Raw genomic sequence first — 6,899 nt, 5'->3', positions numbered from 1 at the left:
CAAGCACAAGAAAAAATCAGCAAAGGCTGCCATCCCTTAGGCATCTTTCGGGAAGCAAAAAAAAAGAGTTTAGTCGATTAGTCCCCTTAAACCTCGGGCACGTTCTGAATTTGTCCGTGTGTTTTTCGTGAAAAGTTTTTTTCCCCTTCCGAAAAAAAACCGACCAACCCGAACAAGCTCCGATTGATTTCGTGATGTCCTTGGGCGAAGGATTTTCCGTTTTTTTTTCGGTGGCAATAGTGTGTGTGTGTGTGTGTGTGTGTGTGTGTGTGTGTGTGTGTTTGTATGTGTGTGATGTTATAAACCGATCAGGGAGATCCGTTCGCCGGAGGATTTCTGGTGGAGTGTGGCCCAACTTTTGCAAACCAAGTCCCCAAGCGAGCACACACACACACGTACAGACGCACAAACATATTTTGGGGTAACCGCCCCCGGGGCCAATCCCTTGAAATTGATATTTATTGCAAAAGTTGGTCCTGCGGCTTGTAAACAGTCGGTATCTGTGTGGTGGAAGCTGTGCTTGTCGGATGATGTTGGGAAGACTTTTCGATTCACGTTGAACAAATTTGAAATTTCCGGCTGAGACTGTCTTGAAATCATTCATAAAATTATTAAATAACCATCATAGACCGTATAAACTCGAGCACGCACTCATTTTAATATAATTAAATAGCCTAATGATATGCAACCAACGTAGCGCAGTGACACACAATCCACCCCAGAAAAGGTGACATTTCATGCTTCATTTCAAGTCTAATGAATTAAATTAAAGTCCCCATTGTTTCGACGAACACACACTCACCCACACATTCTACGAATGTGTCACTTTGCCTTCTCTGTGAATGCAACCAAGTGCGTGCCATTGTTGCCGGTGACGACCCATTCATTCTCTATTAGCCAGGTTATTTAACCGGAATTGTTTTCACTGGCTGGTGCTTCCACCGAAACGGGCAGTTCGTCCATCTCTTTCACAGCGTTGATTCATCGAACGTTAATGAAAATTGCGGTCCAATGGAACAGTGATCCGAGAGCAAATTCGAAATATTTTAATTAATCACGTTTCAATGAAGAATTCAAAACATTTAAACCATTTTTTAAGCTTTGTGCCAAATACACAACGCAAAATTGCATTTTTCTGACATTCTTATTGTTATTTTTTCGATTTCGATGAAAACTACGTTTTTTTCGGAATTCAGAGTACATAATTAAATCGGACGTCCAATTTTACATAAAAATCCATCCAATACAGAATGTCTATATCATCACCATTTTAGGCCGCAAATTATTGAAAAACACGTCTTTTTTCGCATGTTCAAAAATGAAAGATTTCGTACCGCCCTCCGTCACGAGATATCTAAAATCAGACCTCGGATTCGTGATCAGGGACAAAAGATACCCATTAGGACAAGTTTCACCCAAATCTAATAGTCTAATCAAATGTATTTTCTGTTACCTAATTTCTGTTCTCAAAACTCTTTACCAAAACATACATTATTTTCCGAAAAAGCTAAACCGATTAAGATTTTCGTTCCAATATACACATTTTCGAATATTTTCAAACATTTTTAAGAGAAAATTCAAACTGAAAAATGGTAAAATGTAAAAAAAAATCCTGATGCGCCTATTCCCAGATGTAATACTACCATGATTTCTACTGTGTAGAGGATGCTTTAAAGAGCGTGAATTGCCAAAAACGAAAATCGTCTGGAATTTGTCATTGTTGTGCTATCGATCCATATCGCAGAGATCCAGGAATTTCAGGGCTTATTAATATTGTTAACAAAACATTTAAAAACAATTTGAGGAATAACTAAACTTATTTTTAAATAAAAAGCAATTTAAAGTTCAATTACACCGATGGTTCTAAAATTTTATCATTCTAAAAGAAAAAAAAAGGCAATAGCTCTGATTAATGATATTATTTCAGTTATGTTATGGAATTGTTTTAAAATTTCCGTAAACCAGCTGTTAACTTTCAGTTTTTCTTTGTAACTTTGAATATTCCTTCCCTAAATTGTTGCTTTTGGCTATCTTGTGGCGCGGTTGCTCTTAACAAAAAAGACGTGTCACAAAATAGTACACAAGCTAATTTTTTTTTATAAAAAGTAAAAAAAAACGCTAAGCATCATATTATTATGACTTTAAAAGAAGTGCTAAAGACACCGTAAACGAAGTTTAAATTTCAATGTTAAAAATTACCTCTTATTTGTGAAATTTCAACAAAATAAATGTGTAAAAATGGGAAACTAAAATAAACTGCTGCAAATTTCATGAATGTTAAATTACACTTTTTTTTGTCACAAATACTGTCAACAATTCCAGATACAACAACACCATGATTTTTGGTGTGCGTAATTAATTAAAAAATACTGCTGCATTTTTAAGTAGTTTGAGATTATTTTTAGCTGGTGAGGAGGAAACTCAAAAAAGTACTTCAACTAGTGTTTATTTTAAAACTATGACGTGGAAGAATCAAATCAACCTAATTATGATAAATGCATTTCAATTATTTTTTAAAGTGTTGGAAATAGTTTTAACTACTTAATCAATTAATTTATCCTTCGACAAAAAAAAATTAAGAATTCTGTCAGTATTTTAAAATGCATTTTAAAAGTATGTCACGCTAAAATCGGTCAAGAAATAATCTAGTGTGACGTCACAGTTTCTCAGACCCCCCTCGCCCTCCTTTTCACACTTTGTCACGCTTGCAAAAACACCCCCTCTCCCCCTAGAACGTAACGTACTATATGGATGATGCCTTACAACCGTGAATCATTTAGTTTATTTTTTTTTTCAATCTAAAAATAAAAAAATAGAAACATGTTTGAAAATATCAATATTTTTTGCGATTTTTTTTTAAATAATTGCGAATAAAATGATTATATTTATGAGCTAACCAAAATCTAAATTGTTTTCGAACCTAAACTTTCATTTGAAGCGCATCAAGAGTCGAAATAGTAGTTTATGCAACAAGTTGCAAAAAGAGGATTTTTTCAGCACGAGTCGTACATTTATCCAACGAGGTTCACCGAGTTGGATAAATACGACGAGTGCTGAAAAAATCAAGTTTTGCAACGAGTTCCATACAACATTTTTTGCAATTCCGAAAAACACCCATTGAGTGAAATTTTAAGTCAAATTTTCATGTATTTTGTCAATAAATCGTTTAAATAAAAAAAAATGTTGAAAAGTATTACTTTTCGATAAAGTGCTGAAAAGTTCAACTTTTCAGCACCCATTTCAGTGCTGAAAAGTAGAACTTTTCAGCATTTATTTTGAAAAGTGTTGCTATTCAATTCTGTTATTTTTGGTACAGAAAAGTAGGCTATTTCGTCGTTCAAGACTGACAGGAAAAGTAAGTAGTTTCTCGACGGAATTGCAAAAAAAATCTTTTTCTGCTCGGAATTGGGTGGGGCCATCAAAACAAGCTTTCCATACAAATTTGATCAATATCAACTGTGCAATTTTTTGTTTTTTTTTTCCTGCTGGGTTGTAAATTATTATTAAAAAAATAATATTTTTTATTAATTTTTAAAATGGGGGGGGGGGGGTTGGGTTCCCAATAATCACAAAAAAATAACTTTCCAATATTCAACTATTTATAAAAGTTCATTTTTAGTCTTCATTAAATGTCCAACATAATGTCCTTGACAAAATTGAGTAAACTATCAACATTTAACTTATTTGAAAAATATGATTAAATATTCGAAAATTAATAGTAAAATAAAACAATGAATAAAATGATTAAAAAACTATCACATTTTCTTCTTCTAATAATAAAACAATAAGGTTCATTTTTGGACAAAATATTGACCTAAACAAAATTGATCTAAATTGTGCTACAGTTGTTGGTAGACTTAAGAAAATAAAAAAATATATATTAAATTTAGTTAAAGAAATGTAGAACAAATAATCGATGTTTAGTTTCAGTATTACTATTAAACTAAAAAAAAAGCAAAGATAATAATTATATTAACTACAACCAGTTGATCCCATTGTCCAATGTGCACAATGAACCCAACGATCCAGCCAAACGATGCAACAAAAGTCGGATGCGAAAGGATTTTCTGCTTTGGTAACTCGAAATGCAAAAGTACACACACGCACACAGACACACAACTGCCATTCATTAACATCATCATTTATTGGCAGCATGTGTTTGAGGAATTGTGCGTAGGTGTGTGAGTGTGCACATTTTCCATGCAACAATTGACTCTTCATTTGAAAGTCAGTTCATCGGAATGGATGTGTGTGTGTGTGTATGTGTGGGCCTGGTTCAGTTCGGTTCAGGGAAAATCAAGGGGAAAATTGTTGATTGGGGATTCAAACATGTGCTCGTGATCCGTAATGTAGAGTTTCACACGCACACAGACAGGTTTTCACAATGCTGTGGACTACTAATTAAATTATTTAAATTATGTGTTTGCCATAATTATGGGAAATGCATTCATTTGCGAGCTTTGACAGTAAAAAAAACGATCTAGCTTCAGTGGTAAAATTGCTATTTGTATGCAAATAATTTGGTGGTTTCGATGCTGGCCATAAATTACATTGGTAAACTCAACTAACCCTCTTTTAATTAGATGGAAACTCACTCAAAACAACCACAGTTGTGTAATTATGGAAACCGAATATGGTACTAGAATCAAATTAGAGGTCAGAATACGAGTATAAATCATATCGAAAAACAACAATGATCAACCGCCAACATCCGTCAATACCGCCCAACTGGACGCCACTTTCCGGAAGTGAAATTTGTCCATGGCAGCAGTGTTGATCGGGAAAAATCATTCTTCAAAGCAAAGAGAAACTTTTCCACTACCCTCCCACGTCCGGCACAAAAAAAAATCATCCTCTGTGGCATGTCCTGTGCAACTTTTTCGCCCAACCACACCGACATCACCACCAACATTCTCACACCAGCACCATAACTAATACCAACACAGCACAAAAGCAGGCTCCGAAGCCGGAAGTGAGGAATTTCGTTACGGAAGTTTTCCCTTTTTATTAGGTTTTCCGCTTCGCTTGACTGGGCTGGCTGCTGGGCCGAACATTGCCGAAAAGTGAGTGAGGGGGAAGCAACAGAACGGCAGCCTGTTGCTGTCCCTGAATTGACGGGGAAGTTTTTCACTCTCCTCGTGGTTTTCACAATATAGCTGTGCTGGAGGTGACCCTTAGGTTGTCAAAATTCGGAAGATTAGACAAGAGTTGATGTTGAAATTTTTATTAAATTTACAGTATCAAATTTATATCATTCATTGAAATTCGAATTGGAAAAGATGACTTTAATCTAAAATTGATATTCAACTAAAAGATATTATTTTAAACTGAAACTTTAACGAGGGCGTGAGAGGAAGAAAATAACAAATTCTAATTTTAAGAAGAAAATTTGTCCATGCCAAACACGGAATCAGTTTTAGCTGAACCTAAAAATGAAGCTTAAAATTTTAAAATATGGATTTTAGAAGAAAAAAAATCTGAGAAGTCTTCAACAATAAATACAACTTTACCAAAGACACCAAATCGATCAGAAAATTGCTGAAATTACATATTTACAATATTTACTTACCATTTTTATAAGAACAGCTGCCAAAATTTTGTGGATGGGTGAACCAATGACACAACATTTATTAATTTATTTATTTATGAAGCACCCTCTTTACAGACTGAATTAAGGTTAAACGCTTAATCCTATTCTTAAATTTAAATTAGTTTAAATTTAAATTAAACGTTTAACTAATGCTTAAATGGCTTCTTTCACCATAGGGAAGGACCTTAGAAAGTTTGAATCAAATCAAAAAAATATAATTTAAATCCATTTCCGGTTTTGATGGAGAATTGATCATATGTTTTGCCTTAAATTCGCTTTGAATTATTTCAATACCAACAAAGTTCATGAATCAAAAAAAAATGAATTAATGATTAAATATTTTTGAAGCATTTTTTATTAAATAGTTGAAAATTATAATAATAAGGTACTCGGGAGCGCCCAAAGACGATTGATAGTTGAATTTTAAAAGTAAAGCTTGTTTAAATCATAAAAGTTTACTAACATTTCCCCAAAATATGGTGAAATGTTTGATGAACTCTATACAGCAAAAAATCCGATGGTAAAATCGCATGCAAAAGCATGCAAGTTAGCCCGGGTCAAAAAAATTAAAGTTGCTCAAATCAAATTTCAGCCCATTTGGTTGAAAACTGGCTTGCCTTGAGCAGGAACAAGTTTAAAAGGGAATTAACCCGTAAACCTTAAGCATTTAGGTAATTTGCTCTGTACAAGTCAGCCGTTAACAAATGACGACTTTTGCATACCATGGGGTCCTAGGGGATGGTCTGGGGAACAATTCCTCCAAAGGGTGCAAGACGATCCGAGGCCTCTGGTCTTGCCTTGAACCGGATTTATTCCGGCGTCGCAGAAATTCTCATGGTCCCAGCTAAATGTATAGGAAAAAATCAAAGCACACTCAGAAGGCCTCGATCAGAGGATGCCACATGGCAATCAGCCACCACGTGGCAGGAAAATAACTTCAAATTCGGCTTCACCTAAATGCTCAAGGTTTACGGGTTAATTCCCAATTAAACTTGTGCCTGCTCAAGGCAAGCCAGTTTTCAACCAAATGGGCTGAACTTTTGGCCTGAGCCTCCATTTTGAGTTCTCTTTCGGGCAATTTCATGTAATTTTTGATTTGAGCAACCTTAAATTTTTTTGACCCGGGCTAATGCACATCACATTCGTCAAAAAAAGCACTTAATATTACACACTGCATGTACAATATTTGTAAACACAAAAAAAAAGTTGCAACCGACGGGATTCAAGCCCAGCACAGTAAGGACTGGCGCCTTAACCCGCTCGGCCATCAGACAGATGAAAAATGGAAAGGATAAATGCATATATGAGC

The sequence above is a fragment of the Culex pipiens genome, chromosome 3 (assembly GCF_016801865.2).
Source record: "Culex pipiens pallens isolate TS chromosome 3, TS_CPP_V2, whole genome shotgun sequence".
Taxonomy (NCBI): domain Eukaryota; kingdom Metazoa; phylum Arthropoda; class Insecta; order Diptera; family Culicidae; genus Culex; species Culex pipiens.
Note: the sequence above shows the minus strand (reverse complement) of the source record.